Below are 25677 nucleotides of genomic sequence, written 5' to 3' on the forward strand. Positions count from 1 at the left end.
CGGTTTCCTCCCACAGTCCAAAGATGTGTGGGTTAGGTGGATTGGCCATGATAAATTGACCCTTAGTGTCAGGGGGACTAGCTAGGGTAAATGCATGGGGTTATGGGGATAGGGCCTGGGTGGGGTTGTGGTTGGTGCAGACTCGATGGGCCGAATGGCCTCCTTCTGCACTGTAGGGTTTCTATGATTCTATGACTCCTTTTGGAGGCTGAATAGTGAGTCAGATTACAATATTGACTTCCTAGAGTATGAAAACTGTGAAACTCCTCACCTTTCTCATTTTATACAGCTTGTATCAACAAATGGACAGTGAAGCAGGGGTTCTTTCTCGGGTGCTAAGTGTTGAGCTGAACCCAGCTGAACAAAAAAACTCACAAAAGACAGTGTGCTGGTGAAAGATGTTTTTTATTGAACACCACGTGCTGGGAGAAAGGCACGAGTGAAGGAGCAGAGAGAGAGCTAAGATTTTACCTGTTAAAAACCTGTTTAAAATAAGTTTAAAGCACTTTGTTCTTTGTAGAACTGTTTAAAGCATTTATTTATTGTATTTACTGCTTTAAGAATTCTGAGGGAGTGGTTAGCAGGCAGTTGTGGGACATCAGCTTTAAATCAGCGCCAGGTTTAAAAGGAGGCCTGGTGTAGACAGCGGGCAGCGTCTGAGCGGGCAGCGGAGTGAGTGGGAAGCAGAGTGAGCTACTAGGGCTTAATATCAAAAAGGGCTGGAAGGAAAAAAGGCCAGGTGAGTTCATTTGAAAAACAAAAAAAAAAAAATTTTTTTCAAAACTACTACAGTGAATAATGGAGGGGCATGTGATGTGTGGTTTCTGTATGATGTGGGAACTGGTGGACCCCAGGGTCCATCCCAGTGACCATGTCTGCAGTAAGTGCAGGTTGCTGGAGGAGCTCCAGCTCAAGGTGGATGAGCTGACCTCTGAGCTACAGACGCTGAGGCTCATCAAGGGGAGAGAGGGTGCCATTGTCAATGGGGTGCAAGTGACATCCACCCCCCCTAGACTGGCTAACTCTAAGGGTCAGGGACAAGAGGGGGCTGCTGGGAGGAGGAAGGGGGGTGAGGAGCGGAGGCCTCAGCCTCTTAATCTGCATAACAGGTTTGAGGTTCTTGCTTCCAGGCTGGACGAGGACGAGGCAGGTGAGGTTGGTGAGCAAACTGCACACGGTACAGTGATGCAGCAGGACATAGGCAAAGAGAAGGGGAAAAGGAACGTAGTAGTGATTGGGGATAGTGGGGTGAAGAGTATTGACACTGTCCTTTGTCACAATGACAAAGTGCACAGAAGGGTGTGTTGTCTGCCTGGTGCTCAGGTCAGGGATGTCGCATCTGGGCTGCAGAGGAACCTGGAATGGGAGGGTGAGAATCCGGTCGTTGTGGTACATGTGGGTGCCGGCGACGTAAGCAAAATGCAGACTGAGGATCTGGGGAGGGAGTATGAAAAGCTGGGAATGGAATTAAAAAGTAGAACCGACAAGGTGGTCATCTCTGGGCTACTGCCTGAACTGAGTGCAGACGGGCGTAGGGTTGACAGGATTAAGGAAGTGAATGGGTGGCTCAGGGATTGGTGTGGGAGGAATGGGTTTGAATTTATGGGGCATTGGCACCAGTATTGGGGTAGGTGGGACCTGTTCGGGCGGGATGGGGTTGGTCTGAACCGTGCTGGGACCAGAGTGCTGGCAAATCGAGTAAAGAGGACTGTAGACAGGGCTTTAAACTAATTAGGGGGGGGGGAGGGTGCGAGGGTAGGTGATGTTACGAGGTCTAAAGTTAAGGAGAGGGTACAGGTAAGGGAAGAGGCCGAGCATGTCCCAATAATAGAGGGAGTAGGGGGCGTGAGTATGGTTGGTGGCGTTGCGGCAAATAGGGCCCAGATGAAGGCTGGGATGAAAGCACTTTATCTGAATGCACGAAGCATTCGGAATAAAGTGGATGAGCTGGTGGCGCAGATCGACACAAATGGATACGATCTGGTGGCCATTACAGAGACATGGCTGCAGGGTGACAGGGACTGGGAGCTGAATGTACAGGGCTATCAAGTGTTTAGGAAGGATAGGCAGGAGGGAAAAGGGGGGCGCGTAGCTCTGCTGATTAAGGATAGCATCACGGTGGTAGCAAGGGATGATATTGGAGCCAAGGAGCAGAGGGTGGAATCGTTGTGGGTGGAGATTAGGAACAGCAAAGGGAGGAAGATGCTGGTGGGTGTCGTCTATAGGCCCCCGAATAATGATCTGGAGGTGGGGCGGGCTGTTAACGCGCAAATAAGTGCGGCGTGCAGGAATGGGACAGCCGTAGTTATGGAGGATTTCAATCTGCATATTGATTGGTCGACCCATGTTGGACGCAGGGGGCTCGAGGAAGAGTTCTTGGAATGCTGCCGGGATAGTTTCCTCGAACAGTGTGTGTTGGAGCCGATGAGGGAGCGAGCTATCTTGGATCTGGTGCTATGTAATGAGGCGGGTAGAATTAGGGACCTTGTGGTGAAGGATCCTCTTGGGGAGAGTGATCATTGTATGGTGGAGTTTCTGGTGCAGATGGAGGAGGAGAAAGTGGGTTCCCGGACACGCGTCCTTTGTTTGAATAGAGGGGAGTACGGTAGGATGAGAGAAGAATTGGCGAATGTGGACTGGGGGAGCGCGTTGGAGGGAGGGTCTGTTGAGGAGCAGTGGAGGATCTTTAAGGAGATCTTTCTTGGTGCTCAGCGGAAATTTATTCCGATGGTCAAAAAGGATAGTAGGAGGAAAGGTAATAAGCCGTGGATAACGAAGGAGGTGAAGGAAAGTGTTAAACTAAAAGCGGAGGAATTTAGAGTAGCTAAGAGTAGTGGGCGAGAAGAGGATTGGGAGAGGTTTAAATGTCAACAAAGATTGACAAAGAAGTTGATAAAGAAGGGTAGGAGAAACTATAAAGCTGGGCTAGCGCTTAATATAAAAAAGGATAGCAAGAGTTTTTATAAATATATAAAAAGAAAGAGGCTGGCTAGGGTGAATGTTGGTCCTTTAGAGGATGAGAAAGGGGACCTAGTGGTAGGGGATGGGGATATGGCTAAGGTATTGAATGACTTTTTTGTTTCTGTCTTCACGGAGGAGGACGTGAATAATTTGCCAGGTGTTAGCGATCGAAAGGTGGTAGGACTGGAGGGTCTTAATGACATTACTGTTACTAGAGAGGCGGTGCTCGTCAGACTGGAGGGCTGATTGTGGACAAGTCCCCAGGACCGGATGGAATGCATCCGAGGGTTCTGAAAGAAATGGCGGAGGTGATAGTGGATGCCTTGGTGGTTATTTTCCAGACGTCGCTGGATTCCGGGGAAGTGCCGGATGATTGGAAAACGGCTAATGTTACGCCGTTGTTTAAGAAGGGTGCCAGGCAAAAGGCGGGGAATTATAGGCCGGTTAGTTTAACGTCTGTGGTAGGTAAAATGTTAGAATCTGTCATTAAGGAGGAAATTGCGAGGCATCTTGAAGGGAGTTGCTTGATAGAGCAGACGCAGCACGGTTTCATCAAAGGGAAGTCGTGTCTGACAAATTTACTGGAGTTCTATGAGGATGTGTCTAGGGCGGTGGATAGAGGAGAGCCGGTGGATGTGGTCTTTCTAGATTTTCAGAAGGCGTTTGACAAAGTACCTCACAAGAGGTTATTGCAGAAGGTCGAGGGACATGGAGTTGGGGGTAGGGTGTTAGCGTGGATAGAGGATTGGTTGTCAAATAGGAGGCAGAGAGTGGGGGTCAACGGGCGCTATTCGGATTGGCGGATGGTGACTAGTGGAGTGCCCCAGGGGTCGGTGCTGGGGCCTCAGCTTTTTACCATTTATATAGATGATCTGGAGGAGGGAACCGAGTGTAGGGTGTCGAAATTTGCTGATGACACCAAGATTGGGGGAACGGCAAATTGTGCGGAGGGTGTGGAGAGTCTGCAGAAGGATCTAGATAGGCTGGGCGAATGGGCCAGGAAATGGCAAATGGAATTTAATGTTGGCAAGTGTGAGGTGGTCCACTTTGGTAGGAAGAATGGTAGGAAGGACTATTACTTACGGGGCGAAAAACTGCAGCAGGCGATGGTGCAGAGGGACCTCGGGGTCCTTGTGCATGAGTCGCAAAAACCCAGCTTGCAGGTGCAGCAGGTGGTCAGGAAGGCGAATGGGATGCTGGCCTTCATCGCGAGGGGGATTGAATATAAAAGTAGGGAGGTCTTGCTGCAGCTGTATAGGGCATTGGTGAGGCCGCAGCTGGAGTACTGTGTGCAGTTTTGGGCGCCGCACCTGCGCAAAGATATTTTGGCCTTGGAGGGAGTGCAGAGGAGGTTTACTAGGCTGATACCGGAGTTGAGGGGGTTGAGCTATGAGGAGAGGCTGAATAAACTGGGCTTGTACTCGTTAGAGTTTAGAAGAATGAGGGGAGATCTCATTGAGACGTATAAGATGATGAATGGGATGGATAGGATAGAGGTGGAAAGACTCTTCCCGCTCAAAAAAGACAGTAGGACTAGGGGGCACAGCCTCAAGATAAAAGGGGGGCGGTTTAGAACGGAGTTGAGGAGGAACTTCTTCACTCAAAGGGTGGTGAATCTCTGGAATTCTCTGCCCGTTGAAGTGGTGGAGGCTGCCTCGCTAAATATTTTTAAGACGCGGGTTGATGGGTTTTTGATAGGAGAGGGGATTAAGGGTTATAGGGAGAGGGCAGGAAAGTGGAACTGAGCAGCGACAGATCAGCCATGATCTTATTGAATGGCGGGGCAGGCTCGAAGGGCTGGATGGCCTACTCCTGCTCCTATTTCTTATGTTCTTATGTTTACAATGAAATGGTAAATACATTTTCGGAAATTCATTTTTCCTGCCTATCCTGTCACCCTAACTGGATTCTCCAATCGGTATGCATTATTTACCTTGGCCAATTACATCCTACCTTCTAGCAGAATTAGGAATTCATTGGCCTACAGGACTCGGAAGTTCCTACCCACTGCTACGAAGCAACCTCACTTCCGAAAATCCATGAAGTTCAGAGGCTGTTTTCCCACTGTAAGCTACAGAGTTGAAAAGGTGGCGTTCCCACTGTCTCGCTGTGCTCATTATCAGTAGGAATTGAATATTTTATATACTTTGTAAATACTTCTAGTCATTGTCTAGAGTATAGGAGTTTGCACTCTCCATGACTTTCTTCTTGTAACATAACTGTATTCTAAGGCTTATTGTTCCCAAAGAATGTGGCTGCCTGGTTTAACTCTCATCCCAAGCACTGCTTCAGGGCAGTTTGCATTTTGGCCAAGGTGCATAATACATTCAAAAATACTTGTTTAAATCTAAAATGCATGCTTAATTTCTATAGCAGTAGTTATGTGTGTGGCTATGCAAGCCGTACCTTCGCATAAAATAAGTATAAGGCACGTTGTGGTCCTTATTCTAAATTAATTTCCCCTGTTTAGTAATCTGATTAGATTTTAAATCCCAGGGTTTTCTGAACCCCTCTAACAGGCAGGAAGGATGACCACAACAAAACAAAAATAAAGATCGTGAGATAGTGTCATACAGGTTTACAGCATGGAAACAGGCCCTTCGGCCCAACTTGTTCATGATGCCCTTTTTTTTAGAAACCCCTAAGCTAATCCCAAATGCCCCGCATTTGGCCCTTATCCCTCTATACCCATTGTACCCATGTAACTATCTAAATGCCTTTTAAAAGACAAAATTGTACCCAATCTCTACTACTACCTCTGGCAATTTGTTCCAGACACTCACCTTTGTGTGAAAAAATTGCCCCTCTGGACACTTTTGTATCTCTCCCCTCCCACCTTAAACCTATACCCTCTAGTTTTAGACCCCCCCAACCTTTGGGAAAAGATATTGACTATCTAGTTGATCTGTGCCCCTCATTATTTTATAGACCTCTAAAAGATCACCCTCAGCCTCCTACGATCCAGAGAAAGAAGTCTCAGTCTATCCAGCCCTTCCTTATAACTCAATCCACCAAGTCCCGGTAGCATCCTAGTAAATCTTTTCTGCACTCTTTCCAGTTTAATAATATCCTTTCTATAATAGGGTGACCAGAATCGCACAGTATTCCAAGTGTGGCCTTACCAATGTCCTGTACAACTTCAGCAAGACATTCCAAGTCCTGTATTCAATGTTCTGACCGGTGAAACCAGGCATGCCAAATGCCTTCTTCACCACTCTGTTCACTTGCGAATCCATTTTCAAGGAGCTATGAACGTGTACCCTAGATCTCTTTGTTCTGTGTCTCTCCCCAGCGCCCTACCATTAACTGAGTAAGTCTCACCCTGGTTCAATCTATCAAAATGCATCACCTCACATTTGTCTAAATTAAACTCTATCTGCCATTCGTCAGCCCAGTGGCCCAGTTGATCAAGATCCCGTTGCAATTGGAGATAACTTTCTTTACTGCCCACTATGCCACCAGTCTTAGTGTCATCTGCAAACTTACTAACCATGCCCCCTATATTCTCATCCAAATCATTAATAAAGATGACAAATACCAGTGGACCCAGCACTGATCCCTGAGGCACACCGCTGGTCACAGGCTTCCATTTTGAAAAACAATTTTCGACAACCGCTCTCTGGTTTCTGTCAAGATGCCAACTTTGTATCCATTTAGATTGCTCACCCTGGATCCCGTGAGGTTTAACCTTATGCAACAACCTACCATGTGGTACCTACCATGCAGTACCTTTATGTTGTGATCTGGGGAACGAAATCTGATTTAAACTATAGACAAGCAGAACCTAAAATGTTATTTCAAGATAAGATAGACTAGCAAAGCAAAAGGTCCACACATCTAATCTAATAAAAAGTAAATTTAAAACAGTTCAGTAATAAAACCTTCATACAAAGAATAATAAATCTACCAGGCAAAATGGTACAATTAAAGGCAATTGACTTGTAGTCAGTTGCTAGACTGAGTGAGTTACAAGGGGTGACTTGGTGGCACAGTGATGGTGGCTCAGTGGCACGGTGGTTAGTACTGCTGCTTCTCAGATCCAGGGACCTGGATTCAATGCCAGCCTTATATGACTGTGCGGAGTCTGCACGTTCTCCCCATGTCTGTGTAGGTTTCCTCCGGGTGCTCCTGTTTCCTCCCACAGTCCAAAGATGTGTGGGTTAGGTTGATTGGCCATCCTAAATTATCCCTTAGTGTCTGTGGGATTAGCAGGGTAAATACATGGGTTATGGGGATAGGGTCTGGGTGGGATTGTTGTTGGTGCAGGCTCCACCAAATGGTCTCCTTCTGCACCGTAGAGCTTCTATGATCCTATGAAGCTACAAGTGAACCTCAGTGAGTCAAATAATCAGTTTTGTACTTGGCTTTCATTTCTTATGTTTTTTAATGTTGTAATATGTCTTAAAGTGATGGTATGTTCCTATGCCCTTAAGGGATAGCAGCATGACATCACTTTAAGGGAAGTGTGTCATGTAATCCAGGCTCAATGTCACTGCAGCATGGAGTTCACAGCAAACACACTTTCCTTAAAGTAAGACATGCTGTTGTCCCTTAAAGGCATATTACAACAGTTAATCCTGCTGCTATTAAATACTAACCTTGACAACAGCTATCCACAGTTTCCAGATGTATCTTTTCTCTTCTTGTTTGTAATATTTCTGGTGTCCTGTAGTATGGGTCCTGACATTAACTCAGTCAGTGCATTCTACCTCTGGTCATTTAAAGTTTGGGTTTTGCAGTAGCATGCTAATTTAACCAACAATTAGAATTAAACTACGTGAATGACATGGTCAAGTGGGAATTTAGTGCTAAAGAGTTCATAGAAACCTTACAGTGTACTAAGAGGTCATTTGGCTCACTCCCCACCTTACGCCCACAACCACTTGCATTTACCATGGCCAATCCACCTCAGAGAATCATACAATCCCTACAGTGCAGAAAGAGGCTATTTGGCCCACCAAGTCTGCATTGACTTTTGACAGAGTATTTTATCCAGACCCGCCCCCTCCCTCCCTATCCGCGTAAACCCACACATTTACAATGGCTAGTCCATCTAATCTACACATCTTGGGACACTAAGGGGTAACTTAGCCTGGCCAATCCACCTAACCTGCACATCTTTGGACCTGTACGTAGTTGAATAACTAAATCTTTTGAATTAAATGATCAAATAGAATACTTAAAAATGAAGCCTTGATCTTTTCAATCGATCTCTAATAAAAAAAAGTTAAGTACCTTAGCCAACTAACCTCAACCTCACTGCATAAATATTATTTAACTAAGTAATAATGGACAAATAGGAATGATGCAGACAGTAATTAACAAAGAAACAACTTGTCCGAAGTATGTAAACACATCTTGAATATTTCAGATAAGGGGTCTTCCTGTAAGTAAAGGAGTAGAACTATCAAGTTTAAGAGAAGGAAATATATTATAAATTCCATGCAAATTTTGAAGACTAACAGACCTGCCATTGATCTTGTGCATGTTTTTTCTTTAATTCATTCGCAGGATGTGGGTGGCGCTGGCAAGGCCAGCATTTCTTGTTCATCCCTAATTGACTTGAGACTTGAGGTGGTGAGCTCCTCTCTCAATACGACTCAGTGGTTTGCTTTCGGTCGTTTCAAAGGGCAGTCAAGAAACAAGTCTACTTCTGTGCATCTGCTGTCACAGTGAAGCTAGATTAGGGCGGGAGACCGAATGGGTTCCTATGACAATCTGGTTCTTTTCTAATGACCATTAATGATACCAACTGTTTATTGTTCCACAATTTCAGAGAAGTAGCCGTAGAATTCAGAATAATTACAGAAGGGAGTCACAAGCATTAAATTATGGTATATAATTTGTCAACCTGAAGAGACAATGCAGTAATGCAACACTGAGTATAGTGTGCATTAAATTGAACTTGGGTTCAGCTCATGTAACCCATATCCATGGGGGTGAGTGATTGGCACAGGAGCAGGGAGTAGTGTGAATCAGAAACAAAAGCCTGCTGGAAATGTTTGAATGAATCCTAAAGGTATCAGATAAGTTGTCTTAATCATTCTTAAGGGTGGAAATATTTTAGTTTACTTTTTAAAGCTTATTTATTAGTGTCACAAGTAGACTTATATTAACACTGAAATGAAGTTACTGGTAAAATCCTCTAGTCGTCACATTCCTGTTCGGGTACACTGAGGGAGACTTTAGCATGGACTGTGCAGCTAACCAGCACGTCTTTTGGACTGTGGGAAGAAACCGGAGCACCCGGAGGAATGCAGACACGGGGAGAACATGCAGACTCCACACAGATGGTGCCCCAAGCCGGGAATTGAACCTGGGTCCCTGGCGCTGTGAGGCAGCAGTGCTATCCACTGTGACACCATGCCGTCCTCAGATTTCCCTTCAAAGAACCAAAAGGAAAAATATTGCCAAATTTCAAAGGAAGTGAAATGCAGGGTCTGAACCAAACTGGATAGATCAGGATAAAAGCTGCAATAAAGGGTCATCTGGATTTGAAACTTCAGCTCTTGTCTCTCTTTACAGATGCTGCCAGAACTGCTGAGATTTTCCAACATTTTCTCTTTTGGATAGATCAGTGAAACTCTTCACTTCCCTGACTTCTATTTTTACATATTTTCACATGCAGTATTTTTCCTTTAAGGAGTTGTGGGGAGCTGCAGGATTCTAAGGGTCGATCATTGGCTCATTGGACTGTGTCATGAAGGTTCCTTCTATGGCCAGAAAGTCCTGGTGTGGGACTTGAACCAGGTGCCACCAGCCCAGGGACCTCCTGTTCCTTCAGTAATGTCTGTTGAAGTGGAAATGGATGTGCTGCCTCAAGAGGTGGGTTTCAAACCTGTTACCCTGCTTGTCTCACAGTGTGACCTCCTCAGGGTAGCATTCCAGGCAGCACTGACAGCTTGGGTCAACACAATGCAGGATCTGAAAAATCTCCTGATAGAAGCATTAGGAGTTAGGGGCGGCGTGGTGGCACAGTAGTTAGCACTGCCGCCTCACAGTGCCAGAGACTCAGGTTCAATTCCCAGCTTGGGTCACTGTGTAGAGTTTGCACAATCTCCCTGATTTCCTCTGGGAACTCGAGTTTCCTTCCACAGTCCCAAGATGTGTGGGTCAGGTGGATTGGTCATGCTAAATTGCCGCTTTGTGTCAGGAGGACTAGCTGGAGTAAATACATGAGGATAGGGCCGGGATGGGATCATGGTCGGTGCAGACTTGATGGGCTGAATGGCCTCCTTCTACACTGTAGGACTCTATGATACTATGAAATGTAACGACTTGCATTTTCTGCAACATTTATGATGCCCTCAGAATGTCCCACAGTGCTTAACAGCCAGTGAAGTACTTTCAAAATGTAGTTACACTTGTACAACACACAACAGGCAACTTGTACAGAGCAAACTCCAACAAATTACAAGATAATAACAAGTGGACCATCCACTTTTAGTGATATTAACTATGGGATAAATGATGGCCAGGATATCAGGCTGAACTCTCATTGACCTACCTCAGAATAATTCCAAAGATTTCCACCTGACAGAGTAAGTAGGACCTGGGTTTAGCGTCTCATTTGAAAGAGAACGGCAGGAAACTATTCCTCAGCACTGTACTGCAATCTTGGCCAAGATTTCTTGTTCTGGAATAAGACATGAACCCCCAGCTAATGACTTGGAGGAGAGACTGCTTGCACCGAGCTGTCATGATCAAAGAGAAGATGGCACAGGTTGAAAACGCTGACAAGATAAGATTACTCAATACTAAGACTTACCAAGAGATAAAGGCAAATTACTGCGGATGCTGGACTCTGAAACTAAAAGAGAAAATGCTGGAAGATCTCAGCAGGTCTGGCAGCATTTGTAAGGAGAGAAAAGAGCTGACGTTTCCAGTCCTTTGTCAAAGCCACGCAGTTGGCCCAAAGTTCGCATGTCACAGAATATTCCCTGCAAAACAGTTTCATGTTCACCACTGGCCTTCCCGGTTATCTTTGGGACAGAATTTCAAATGATCTTTGTGAATTCTTATCTACTGGCTCCTCAGATCTTTGCCGATCCTGAGTTATCTGTTCCTCAGGATTCGTGCCAAATACATGAAAACGCAATTGCCAAAACTGGCTGCGGGTTGTTCCCTCAGCTGTCGACTTTCATCTTGTACCACTTCATCCACGAAATCCTGTTTCTCTGGCCCTTCAAAACAGGCCGCCATAACTAATTCCTACTCAACTTTTCAACTGCTATGGGATTCCACACTTGGATATTTCATTGCTTCATTCGCTCCCAGCAAGATTGTTTTTTTGTAAGAACATGCTTTCAGGAGACAGTACTTAAAAACTTACAGCAGAACAGTAAAATAAACAAAAAAAAGACTCAGAAAGCTTGAGTGGTCAGATTAGGCACAAGTCCCACTGCTGGTGGGTATGTGCCATGTATGTCAGAAGTGAGTGGAGTTTTTATTCTCCAAGACATCTTACAAAATTCCAGCAATTATTTTTATTTTTGTCATGGGATGTGTCACTGGTATGCAAGTCCCTAATTAAACTTGAACCTAATGACTTGCTAGGCCATTTAAGAATCAATCACATTGCCTGGGTGTGAGAGTCGCGCATAAGCCAGATCAGTAAGAGCAACAGACTTCCTTCCCTAAAGCGCTAACCAGGTGGGTTTTTGCAGCAATCGATGATAGTTGTCATGACCACCGTTACTGAAACAAGCTTTAAATTCCAGATTTATTAACTGAATTAAAATTTCACCGGTGATGGCGTTCGAATTCTTGCCATCAGAGCTATTTCTGGGGCTCTGGATTGCTAGTCGAGTGATATTACCACAATGTCACCATCTCCCCCCTACCCCATTTCCAGAAGAATGCCTCAGGATTTCAGGATTGAAAAGCTTTGCTGTGATCAAAATGTGCAGGGAAATTAGAACCATAGAACCCCTCTTTTTGGCCCATCGGGTCTGCACTCACTCTCTGAAAGTGCATCCAGGACCTCCCCTCACCCCAAATCACCATAACCCCATACATTTACCATGGCGAATTCACCTACACATCCTGGGACACTAAGGGGCAATTTAGCATGGCAAATCCGTGTAACCTGCACATAGCCTCTTCTGCACTGTAGGGATTCTATGATTCTATTTGCCCATCGAGTCTGCACCCACAACAAACCCATCTAATCCCTATCCCCATAAATCCCCCCACATAGTTACCCCGCTAATCCTTCTACCCTATGCGTCATGGGACACTAAGGGGCAATTTAGCATGGCCAATGCACCTAACCCGCATGTCTTTGGACTGTGGGAGGAAACTGGAGCCCCCAAAGGAAACCCACGCAGACAAGGGGAGAATGCACAAACCCCATACAGACAGTGATCCAAGTTGGGAATCGAACCCGGCTCCTTGGACCTTGAGGCAGCAGTGCTAACTACTGTGCCACCATGCTATCCGTCTTTGGACTGTGGGAGGAAACTGGAGCACCCAAAGGAAAGAAACCCACGCAAACATGGGGAGAATGCGCAAACTCCACACAGACAGTTACCCAAAGCCAGAATTGAACCCAGGTCTCTAACACTGTGAAGCAGCAGTGCTAACCACTGTGCCCCCGTACTGCCCTTATAAATATATTGAACATTTTCCCACAAATAATGGCCAGAAGAAATCTTTCCCCTGACCCACCTCTGCTCCCATATGCCTCCAAAAATGTTAGGAGCTCCACTGTTGAATATTGCCTGGAGAATTTTATTTTAAAAAATAAAAACTCTGTTAATAGAGTAACAAAAAAGTTTGAAGCTTGACATCTATATATTTATGTAAGATGGAATGATTTTTAAAAAATCACTTTAATGTTCGGTTTAAACTTAAAGCTTATTTTGAAGACTCCAGAAATCCGATTTCTGAGAGATTCTGAAAAAGAAAATTATTCATAATAATTCATGAATTCTTTTACAAGGAATTCAAGCGAAGAACCAAACCAAAGGGCAACTGTACTCCTTTCAGCTGAAGATACACATGTGAATTTGTGTTACATTAGGTTAAACACTGCAGGCACCTGAAAAAATAGCTTGGGATAAACACTGAGATATTGCATTGCAGCAGACTCCACTAGTAGCCCTCAGGAGGCGAGCTGAACTTAGCTCGGCAGCGCAGTCAATAATGAATGAGTTACACTGCGATTCCGGTCTGAGGGAAAGTGACAGAACTGATAACAGAGCAAGGGTTTATTCTGTTACATATTTCTACTGCCCGAGTGGGAAAATCAAAATGTAAATTCAGCATAAATGGGGAACCCAGGTCAATGCAAGAGCGATGGCTCACACTAAAGTTTCTTATTGGTTTTCACTTGAACAGAAGGCACACAATGGGGAGTAACATATTAGGAAAAATCAACCGTCTAGTGGCACTGGAGCCCACCAGAGGAGCAACAATGGTTGTCATTCAATGCTACAAATAGTTTGGTTGTCATGAACTTTTTGACCCTCCACTGCATATTCTGCTTAATGTGCTTGTTTGTAATGCACTATTTTGAAAGACAGTTCTTTGTAAGTACAGTTGTTGAGTAACACGGGGGTTTTCTATCCTCATTATCTGAGGTTCGTCTGATTCTTAATTCCTCCAATGCTCATCATAAACCACTGTTCAGATAAGTCACGTTGCCTTTTTCCCTATCCCAGTGGCACTTGAGATATGGTTCCATGGATAGCAAGAGGCTTCCAAGTCCAGCACAGTGGCACAGTGGTCAGCACTGCTGCCTCACAGCACCAGGGACCCGGGTTCAATTCCAGCCTTGGATCCCTGTCAGTGAAGAGTTTGCATGTTCTCCCCATGCCCGCATGGGTTTCCTTCGGGTGCTCTGGTTTCCTCCCACAGTCCAAAGAAGTGCAGGCTAGATGAATTGGCCATGCTAAACTAAATTTAACATTTATTTATTAGTGTTACAAGTAGGCTCACAGTAAATTACTGTGAAAATCCCTGACACTCTGGTGCCTGTTTGGGTACACCAAGGGAGAATTTTTCATAGCTAATGCACCTAACCAGCACATCTGTTGGACTGTGGAAGAAAACTACCACACTCAGAGGAAACCCATGGGGACAACTTCACTGCACCCTCGTAACTATTGACCCCCCACCCCCCGCCCTTATCAATCAAAATCAGTCCAGCTCGATCAACCTTGAATAGATTCAATGCCACTGCTCCTCTTGGACTGCCGTTCTTTGTGTGTCATAGGCCTGGAGAAGGCAGAGGCAGATAGGATGGGCGATAGGGCCCGGGTAAGATTCCCTGTCAGAGAGAGGGTGCAGACTCGATGGAACGAGTGGCCTCTTTCGCACAATAGGTACTCTATAATTCTATGATATGGGCCAGAATTCTCCAGCCGTTCACGCACTGCCATCGCTGCCAGCGAGAATGAACAACTTACAGATAGTCCAGCTGCAGAAGCCTGTTTCTCGTGCTGTGTTGTCTCGTGCTGTGTTGTTCTAACTGGGCGGCCATGAAGATGGGTCAGATGACAGCTTCCCTCGGCATTAGAGGTGGAAAGAATTTGACCTCACTATGTATTGAAAGGATTGAATCTCTCCAAACCACATCTCCAACCTAAATCGTGTTGACTTCACTACAGCATCAGATGATATATTGTCACCTTAATCATGCTGAATTTCAACATTTAAAACTTCCCATGATTAAATCATAGACCAGATTTTCTGACCTCGCCCGCAGCTCGGAGTTTCTAGTCCAGCTGCAATGAATCGAGGTTTGGCTAAGTGCCAAACTCTTCGTTCTCACTAGCAGCATTGGCAGGGCACGAACAGTCAGAGAATTCTGGTCCATATCATAGAATTCCTGCTGTACAGAAGAGGTCATTCGGCCCATCAAATGTGCACCCTCCCTTTGACAGAGTATCATATCCAGGCCCTATCCCCTGCCCTATCCTTACCCACCTCTCCCTTCGCCAGGTCTGCCACACAGAGAACTGCAGCCCATGTCCCATGCAGAGGGATTGGATCTATTCAAAGTTGATCCAGTTGGACAGATTTTGATTGAAAAGGCGGTTAAAGATTTTGGAGGTGTAATGATGCACTTTCAGAGCTTTCATAGACCCGGGGGCAAGGGGGGTAATATCTAACCCTAAGCTTCAATTCTTTTATTTGTTGTAGCTCCTTAAAACAAAAGGGATTGTGAAAATCTGCTCCTCTGTTGATGACACTGGGGAACCTCGGCGCCATCTTTAGAAATCAATCAAAAAGAGACGCGACTGAATGTCCTCCTATTCCACTGTGTGGCATAGTGGTTAGCACTGTTGGCTCACAGTGGCACGGACCTGGGTTCAATTCCCGGCTTGGGTCACTGTCTGTGCGGTGTCTGCACATTCTCCCTGTGTCTGCATGGGTTTTCTCTAGAAGCTCCGGTTTCTTCCCACACTCCAAAGATGTGTGGGTTCGGTGCATTGGACATGCTAAATTCTCCCTTAGTGTCCTGGGATACGTAGGTTTAGCGGGTTGAATGTGTGGGGTTTCCGGGGTAGGGCCTAGGTAGGATTATTGTTGGAGCAGACTCGATGGGCCGAATGGCCTCCTTCTGAACTGTCGGGATTCTATGATTTCTATTCCGTAAACGATATATTTCAATAACCAAGTGAATGACCTCCTGTGCAAAGTTCAAACTCAAAAGGATAGTTAGACTTCACCGATGCTTTGCTCTCATGTACACGCACAAGTATTTTTGAGAACCCAACAATTTAATTTCAGTCTGCACTATTTTTGTGAACTAACACACTGTCATCCCCATGTAAAAGATGTTTCTTCAACCAGGTCCATAAGCTAAGAATTTGTACGTGCATGCGTGTGTGTGTGTGTGTGTGTGTCTGTTTCTGTGTATATAGTGGGTCAATCTAAAACTAACCCAGCAGACAAATTTTAGTCTTGAACAAGATAAGGGTTAGGTTATTCCAAAAATTACTGCTGGAAGTCACCGAGCTAAAAGTGATAAAGTTATGAAGCAAATTACAGATACAAGGATTGAAAGTCAATAAAGATAAAAAGATACCTGAAGAAGAAATTTTCAAACCAATGTCCGTGAGATATCATTGTGGGCCCACTGATCGAGTTTTTTTTGCTGAAGTGAGGAGAGGTTTGAAACTTGAGGTTGAATTTAGCAGCTGCAATGGCTTCTGCAGTCAACCTGTTGGTGTTTGCCTTTTTCAGGTTCAGCAGCTGAGGAAGTTTCTTGTTCCCTGATGTCAGGTCCATTCATTCATTTGAACAGACTGGGGGATAGCACTTGGTATGAATTTTAAAATTGTTTTCTTTTATTGAACAGAACTTAAAAAGATTAACATGACAAAAGCAGTAAAGTGAACTTGGAGACTGGCTTTTACTGCCAGTCCCTCGAACTGTACTGAACTTGAACATACTGAACACACAACTAAACTGAAACACTCTAAAATCCAAACTATATTTCAACCCTTGTCTCGTTATTGGAAGCGTTCATAGAAACCCTACAGTATAGAAAGAGGCCATTCAACCCATTGAGTCTGCACCGACCACAATCCTACCTAGGCCCTACCCCCCACATCCATACATATTTTACCCACTAATCCTCTAAACCATGCATCTACAGTCAATTTGTAGCCTGGCCAATCAATCTAACCCGCACATCTTTGGACTGTGGGAGGAAACAGGAGCACCCAGAGGAAACCCATGCAGACACAAGGAGAATGTGCAAACCTCACACAGACAGTGACCCAAGCCGGGAATCTGGAGAGCTGTGAAGCAGCAGTGCTAACCAATGTGCTACCATGCCACTGTGCTACTGTGTGTTCTTCACGTGCTGTCTCCATGTAGAAAAACAATCCTTGCAGTTGCTGTTGTTTGCCTGCATTGTGTACCCTTCGGGAATGCAGTCAATTTTTAGTTAGCCCATCATGCTTTCTGATTCTACATGTGGTCAAGCCAGCTACAATTGTTATGCTTAGCAGAGTTAGTTGCATAGACAGAAATATCTTAAAATGAAGTCTTTGCATAGGCTGAAGCAAAGAGGGCTCAGCATACACAGGATCTCTCAGCTCCCCAGTTACAATTCTTGAAAATTGATTTGACACTTTTGGTAAAGAGTAGCTGATTCCTTGACATCTTCCTCTTTGACTTTGATGGCAGAGTTAAAATTGCTCTGATGTCTCTCAGAGTTCTTCTAGGAGGTTCTGGGCCTGTTTCAGTTGAGATCTGTGTGCTGCTATTGTCTCTCACACAGTAATTCAAGATGGCTTCTTATACCTCCTTTATACTGTTCAGGAAACACTAAAATGGGTTGCTATGTTAATTTCAATGCAGCATTGTTCCAGCAGGCAAAGAAATTAATTACACTGAGGTCCCTTCTTTTCATCTGTTCTCTCAGAAGCCAAGGATTTTCACAATGGATTTAATTCTAATCTTTCCTCGGTAACTAGTCTTGCACAGAGAGTTGGAACCATCTGAAGTCTCCAATTTAAAGCAGACTATTTGATGAGACTATGCACAGGGTAACTGTCCATCGGAACTTTAAACTTTGCAAGAAATTCACATGCAGTTGCTGCATGGGGACTTCCGAGAGGATCTCCCACTGGATATTCTGGGATACCAACACCCTGCTACACCCTCCCCCAACCCAATCCGCGCTCCCCCCCCAACCCAGAGATCAGACGTTCTGAGTCTTAGTCGTTACATAATTTCTATTATTCTACTCTATGGGTGCGATTTTCTGGCCAAACTCGCCCCATAATCAGAAAATCCCACTTGAGGTCAGCAGATTTTTGTATGGTCCACTCCACCCACTACAATTCTTGTGACGGGGAAAACTTCCCCCTATGTTTTGTGCTCTATCAATGTACTATTTGGCCCAGTATATCATTCAGCCTATTGGAGTGTTCAGCCCAATGTTTTGTACGCACCATATAGTTGTAGTACAATGCTCTGATTGTGGCCTATAATGTACAATTTGTACATGTCAGGGGACAAATTTGATTTGTACCCAAGATGTGTAGGGTAGGGTGGGCCTGGGTAAGATGCTGTGTCAGAAAGTAGGTGCAGATTCGATGGGCTAAATGGCCTCCTTCTGCACTATAGGGATCCTATAGTCATATCATGGACTGTAACTCACATGGGGAACAGCAAGCTAGTGAACTCTCACATAGAACCATCCAATAAGCCAAATCTGGAGGAGAATTAGGGTTGGGTGTGGGAAGGGGGGGTTGGGAGAATGGGTGGGGGTCGGAGGTTGCAGAGGGCGAGCTGTGGGGTGAGGCTGTTTGGGGTCAGGGGATTGCAGAATCAGGGGATTGCAAGGGTGCAGATGGGATGGTGGGGAAAGGTTCAGGCCTTGAACTCATTGACATTGGGTCAGAGATTCTTTCCTCAGCTCAGGGGCAGATCATTTCCCAAAGTTCACAAACATAAAAACTGAAAATATTATCATCCTTTTATCTCTGCTTGGTCTCCAATGGCCCCTGTAAATAAGACCTGATATAAAGAGACAAAGCTTACACAGGGCATGCTTTAGCCATTTATATCAGTATTTGACAGTGTTCAAGACCTGTGTAGTATTTGGTGTGACTCCTGGACAACTGACAGACACTCAAACTAATGGATATATGGTGTATTTCCAAATAGAACATAGAACATTACAGCGCAGTACAGGCCCTTCGGCCCTCGATGTTGCGCCGACCAGTGGAACCAATCTAACAACCCTCTAACCTAAACTATTCCACTGTTATCCATATGCCTATCCACTGACCATTTGAACGCCCTTAAAGTTGGCGAGTCCCCAACTGCTGCAGGCAGGGCATTCCACGACCTTACTACTCTCTGAGTAAAGAAACAGCATTGGCTGTAACATGAAATTGCAAAGTGGGAAATGGCAGATTAAATTTCTCACTGTTTGTCTATCCTTAATACTGACTTCCCTTTAGCATTTGAAACTTGTGCTGGTCTAATATCTGTACTGTTATTCTCCACATTACTCCATTTAGCTTTCTTCATCACATTACTTTGCTTCTTGAATGATTGTATTCTTCCTTTTCCCCTTTTCACACTGTAGTTTCTGGCTGTTTATTTTGTCCTGCTGTCAGGGTGGTATTTCCCATTTCTTTGACTCCGTCGGGGAAAGCAGTGCCCAGTCCATCAGTTCCACGGCCAGTTTTCCCTGGGACAATACATTCTGAGCCACATCACTGGGGGCATTGGAAAAAGATCCAAGGGTCATTCTTAATGGCGGAATGGCTGCCTGAAGAAAGGAAACAAACCCTCCACTCCTCACCTCTCCATCTCCCAAACAATTCCCCCACCACTCAACGGCTCCTCTGGCACTGCCCAGGCCATACCCACCCTCCCCCCAATGCCCTTCCAGCCCTCACCTGAACTCCTCTGGTGGGTTCTGCCTGCCATAGGATACCTATTTTAATTCATGACAGTGTGCCCTCACACCAATGTGAAAGGATAATATAACGGGGGATGAGGGGGGATTATCAGGTGCAGAGGCTTTATAATTAGACTTCAATTTGTTTCCGATGGCCTTCCCAATGGGAATCCCGTTACGTGACTGGTGGGGGACTGGGTAATTGCGACAGGACTTCCCAAGTTTTCAGCCTCTTGCGGAATTTTGTGCTCCTGTCACCATTCACTCCCAATACGAATGGGAGTGTGAAATCCCAGCCTGGATTTGAATACACCCTGCTGCTCAATCAGTTTATGAGCATTTGAACATTTCATATAATTCAGAGAATCACTACAGTGCAGAAGGAGGCCATTCGGCCCATTAAGCCTGCACCGACAACAATTCCACCCGGGATCTGTCCCCGTAACCTCACGTATTTACCCTGTTAGTCCCCGGACACTAATGCAATGTAGCATGGCCAATCAACCTAACCCCACATCTTTGGAGGGTGGGAGGAAACTGGAGCACCCGGAGGAAATCCACGCAGACACGGGAAGAACATGCAAACTCCACACAGTGGCCCGAGCCAGGGATTGAACCCAGGTCCCTGGCGCTGTGAGATAGCAGTGCTAACCACTGTGTCACCCTGATGTTAGTAATTTGCAATATGTTTTAACTTCCAGTCTCTCAGACGCATTTTCCTTAAGTAAAATTCCGATTTTCCTTTTCTAAACAATAGCTGTGAATTTTCCCGGATGTTCTCCGATTCCCCTGGTATTATTTCACCAGAGCCACAGTGGTAAACCTCAGATACGCGTATGGACTGGATGTCTCCCTTACCTTCCACTGAAGAATTGTGAGTCCTCAAGCAGGACCAGTCCAGAGGTATTTCCTGTCCATTGAGCTCAAACTACGATCGCTGAAATTTCTTGCAGCTAACGAGACATTCCACCTGAGGAAGTTTAATTCAATTCCAATTAGGATAACATCTGAAATTGTTGGGATTTACAGCACAGAAACAGTTCATTCAATCCAAGTGGTCTCTACACAATTTATAAGCATTTGCCTATAATTCTTTTGCTAATTTTATCACTATATCCTTCCTTTCTCTCTCATCTGCTTATCCACACATCCCTTAAATTTGGGTAATCATACTATGCTAAACATTGGACATTGAGCAGAATTATTTGTATTGAATTGAGTTCAATGGAAATCTGATCAGAATAATGTTGCACAAAGGTTCGCTGGGCCCCACTGAGAAGAAATAGATGGCTGCCTGCTTTGTACATCCCGTGGGGGTGACCACTGGTAGGACTACAGAGGTTGCCCCAGTGAAGAGGATTCCAGACTCATGGTAAGTCTGAGGTATCACTGGGCAGACCTTGATAAGGGGAGTGTAATAGTCGGTTGAAGAGGAGGAGGGGGTGCGGGTTACAGAAGCCAGCCTGAGATGGTGACTCAGGTGGGCACAAAGGACCCACAGAGGAGCTCCCTTCTCCTTTGTCTGTCACCAGCCAGTACAACTAAAGCTGCTGGATTGCATGCTTGGCGTAGGCCTCCTGCTGTCATGGGTCAAATAGTGTCAGAGGTGGCATGAAGCTCTTGGTGGCAATTAATTGACCGATCCATATTTTTTTAAAAATTGTGTTAAAAAATCTGGTTTATTTATAATAAGGGAGAAAGTTGACATGCTGCAAATATCGAATTAGTTTTTCAGAGACAGTGAAGCTGTAATGATGAACTCCATGTATCATTGAAAACCACATTCAATAATTCAAGGATTTTTACAGTGAGAATAATTATGTAAGAGAGCAGGTTCTCATTGACTCAACGATTTCTAATGAATGGCATTCTGAGGCATCTTCAACCCTCTGGGAAAATGCAATAACTGTTCAATTTCCAAGTTTAACTGCGCATGTACAGACTCCTGAAATTGCTGTGAGTTTCAGAGGTACAAAGACAGCAATCAACAACAGTTCCACAGTCATTAATACTGCAATAATCTGGGTCATCCCGTTTAATGTTAATCCCATCCCAGAATTTACGATTGCGGGTTGAAACTCAAACTGTGTTGTTATAGCCTGCATCCTGTCTCATCTAACTTTCCAGCGACTGTGTTGATACACGAATACTGAATGTGCTGCTTAATAAACTTTGCATGTTTCCCAGTAAACTTCTGTTATAAACTTACACCAATTTAGGGGCAATATTATCCAGCTTGATTCTCTAATTCATTTTTGATCATACTTAAGATCAGATCTTATCAATAACAGCCCCGTTCCTGATGACTATACAGGGCATAAGATCTTAAATCTCTATGTAACATATAACATGTTCCTTTCTCAAAACATGTCTTGAAGCCCTCAGATAACTTCCAGATGCCTCTCCAAACTAAACTGGTAACATTTTCTAATGCTGTGTACCTTTGTTTAATGTTTTCTGATACAAAAGATGTGCTGGTTAGGTGGATTGGATATGATAAATTGCCCTGTAGTGTCAGGGGGGCCTAGCTAGGGTAAATACACAGGGTTATGGAGATAGGGCCTGAGTGGGATTGTGGTCAGTGCAGACTCGACGGGTCAAATTGCCTCCTTCTGCACTGTAAGATTCTGTGATCAAAAGCGAAGAAAACATTGGATAATTTTCACAGCAGTACGAGTGATTTCAAAAGATATGCCTATTCGATTTAACAAATGGTTTTGTCTTGAAGGATGTGGCTTGGGGATTTGGCAGGGCACTGGGCGACCACACTGCTCTTCCAACCCTGAACTTGACTGTGAACCCCAGGTCTGCTCGACGAGATCTGAAGGCCTCATTTTCTTTAACCACACCAAAGGTCAGGCATAAGTGTGTCTGGAAGGGTTTTCAACCAGTTCCTTGTCAGCATGCACAAACCCACTTTTACTTAGCAAGTTCAGTCAGAGAGGTCACGGGGATGACATTGCAGAAAGTGGAAAAGTCAGTGCAATGGAAAGTGTTCTTCTCAGGTGGTAATTGTCCTCTGCAGTTGGTTGTACAATACCTGACCTGGATAGGCTTGATATTGGGATTGGTTTTCTGAAACTGGAACTGTTTTATTCCACAGCATTTACCTCTCTAACCTGGTTAAGCACACACATAAACATAAAAGAATGCCAGGTAAAAGTTGTACAAAGTAATCTGAATTTTATTGATTTTGTTTCTAGATGTGTTTGAAAATCACTAAAATGAGACAAATGATAAAGCTCAGCTCCTGACCTTTGTGTAATATTTTCTAAGATTTTGCATTATTAATGACATTAAAGTTAACAGCATTATCGTTAGAAGATAAATTTGCTTGCAATTCCTGGCATCTGTAAATGAGCAGATAAGTGAAGAAATTACTGTCAGAGATGCTTGGATCCTCCCCAGCAGTGCCGTAACAATGCTCATCAATAGATTAGCTATTACTGAAAAACATTCAATGGTGTTGATTTGGGAACAATGGGATTTTGGTGTACTTACCTCCTTGGTCTCATACAATCCCTATAGTGTAGAATGAGGCCATTTGGCCCATCAAGCCTGTACCGACAAAAATCCCATCCAGGCCCTAATGCCGTACCCCACACATATTTATCCTGGTAGTCTCCTTGACACTAAGGGACAATTTATCATAGCCAATCAGCCTAACCTGCATACCTTTGGACTGTGTGAGGAAACCAGAGCACCCGGAGGAAACCCACGCAGACACGGGAAGAATGTACAAACTCCATACAAACAGTGATCTGAGGTCAGAATCGAACCTGGGGCCCTGCTGCTGTGAGGCAGCAGTTCTAGCCACTGTGCCACCCTTGCCATCATGCCACACTAAAGATGTCAGAAAAGATTGTGCTGCTGCATAATTGACCATTACTGACACACAACCTCTCTGCTCCTTAAGAATACAAGTGTGTGTGTGTGTGTGTGTGTGTGTGTGTGTGTGTGCATCCCTTCAGAGATCAATGTTAGAAACATTTTAAAATGCTTTTCTCTCCATCTTTTTAACTCTCTTTCTTAACCCAGCCAACCTCCTCAATCTTTATTTCACTCTCTGTGCATAATTTAAATCTACTTTATACCCCCTGTTCTATACTTTTTGGAGACTGATTTTTCCCGTGTGTTTCAGGACACAGATGTCAGGACTAATTGAAGATCCTTAGCTTGCTGAAAGCGTGCCTGCAAGCACAATCTTCCAGGAGGCAGCCTCTTAGTTGATCACCTCCATGCTCACCATTGTGCTAAGGATAATGAGCAAGCTCGCAATACTGCAGGTGCAATCAGAGGGCCAGAAGCTCTGGATCCTTGGTAGCCCCATCACGAGACATAGGCACCACAGATCAGGCACCATGAAGGAACGTCAATATGGAGGCACCTTCTCTGGCCAATACAGGCTGCACTGAAGACTCCCAAAGCTGGTAGGGACATCGGTATTACGGGGAAACTCCTCGGCAGGATCAAATGCTGACGTAATGGGGGTGTTTCAGCCATGCAAGCCCACCACTAGCCCTAGCTCCATTAACTCTCCAATAACACTCAAGGATGAAGTCCAAATAATGCAGCTTGCTGCAGGGAAACTGTTTCCCTTGAGATAGTCTCTGTACACAGTTAGGGAGTGCTTCGCTGGTGGTTCTAAAAAACAGTCACTAATTGAAACCTTCCTCTGTGGTGTAGGCAGCTAATCGTGTAAGCAGCCGGATCCGTAGAAAAGTTCCCAGTGGGAATGTATCAGGGAGCAGCCTTGATGTGTGCCCTCCGCAATTATTTTCCTGACAAAACAGGTTTCCAATCTACAAGGGGGCTGGGAAAACCCAATTCTGTACACCTGACTGAGGAGTCTCCAATCCGACTGATTAAAAATCCTCACAGGTCTATGTCTCACCCACAGACGCCATAGATCCCCTGTGGAGACCATCACATCAGACCACTAATTCTAGTGAATTGCTTCTCGGCCTTTTGGCTAAGGTCAAGTGTAGTATTGACATGCTGCACTTGGTTGAAGTCATAAGGTTACTTTTTAGCTTCATTTGAAGCAATTTTTAAAAGTGGCATCTCAGCTTTTTGGCTAAGGTGCAAATGAGATCAAGCCTTGGAGGAGGAGCTATGCCTACTCCAATCAGCTTGGATCATGTAGATCAAGCCCAAGACATGAGGTGAGAGCCCTGTCTTGTCAGCTTGGATCGGGAATGTCCCAACTCGTTGAGACTCTGAATTGGACTTGATTGGATTGAATTGGACTAATTCTAGCAAGTCAAACCTTGGCCGTCAGTTGTTAGTGAGGTAAATCCTTCACTGCATACTCACCAGGAAATCTGGGCTAGTATTTTAACTGAGATTCATCAGCTGAATCATTCAGCTGTTTACATGCTTGTAATGACTTCAGTCAGGCCACTGAGGTTGGCCTATTGGAGTATGAGCTTCCTGATTAAGGAAGCAATTGATTGGCCAATCAGGGAATCTTTGCCCTGTATTTAACCGGGAGTGCCAGTTCCTCTGACACCCCTGGCAACAGACTGCCAACCAATAGCACCCTGTGTGCTGCTGTTAGAGTTATAAATAAAGGGACTTTGGATGAAGGGACTCCTGCCTCTACTCTACTCAAAATATTATCTTGCTTAACTTTGAACCAAAATGATCTTAAGATTAAGGATGTATTTAAACATATTGTGGAAGGACACATGAACTTGGCACTGAAATAGTTAAACTGGTCGGATCTGATCAACATAACTCATATGGTTTGTTCCAGAAAGGCTTTTGACTGCTGTTGACAATTGGAAATTTTGGTCAGGAAATTACCTGACACCATGTGTAATTATGGCTATAAATCTGTCCCAACTATAAAGTAACTGAAGACGGTGTAATGATACAGTCAACAGAAAATTTATATCTTCACCTTGTGTTATGCCTGAGGCTATTTAGCACAATCAATACTTGTGCTTCATTTATATTGGATTCTCCCTTTCAATACAAGCATTTCTAAAGCAGTTTGTTCTCAATGGACTACCCAACAGTCAATGGATATTAAGAATACAGGACGTTCCATCCCCAGTCAAAGAGCAACCCGCCTTCTCCTTCCCGGAGCCACAAGCACCTTGAGGAACTCAGATTCTATCGCACTGGTCATCTTGTGCCAGTGGCTCTTTCCAATGTGTGAGCAGACAGTTGATTATTCACTCTTTGACTGTGGAAGCTGTTGCGGCTGTTTTGTTTCAGAGTGAACTAAAAGTAAGTGCTGGAAAAACTCGGTAGGTCTGGCAGAATCCAAGAGGAGAGAAACAACGATGACAGCTGGTCTTGCCAGCAGTGGGAATCCTCATGGGATAGAG

The 25677-nt window shown here is 44.7% G+C and overlaps 1 non-coding gene across 1 annotated transcript; it reads left to right on the plus strand.

Moving 5' to 3' along the window:
• The first annotated feature begins 24291 nt into the window (after positions 1 to 24291).
• Positions 24292 to 24490, plus strand: LOC145359368 (U2 spliceosomal RNA). The gene has a single exon (XR_013889576.1). It is a non-coding gene; the product is annotated as a U2 spliceosomal RNA (small nuclear RNA).
• Positions 24491 to 25677: the final 1187 nt, after the last annotated feature.

The sequence above is a fragment of the Carcharhinus amblyrhynchos genome, chromosome 27 (assembly GCF_965287045.1).
Source record: "Carcharhinus amblyrhynchos chromosome 27, sCarAmb.v2.hapA, whole genome shotgun sequence".
NCBI classification, from domain to species: domain Eukaryota; kingdom Metazoa; phylum Chordata; class Chondrichthyes; order Carcharhiniformes; family Carcharhinidae; genus Carcharhinus; species Carcharhinus amblyrhynchos.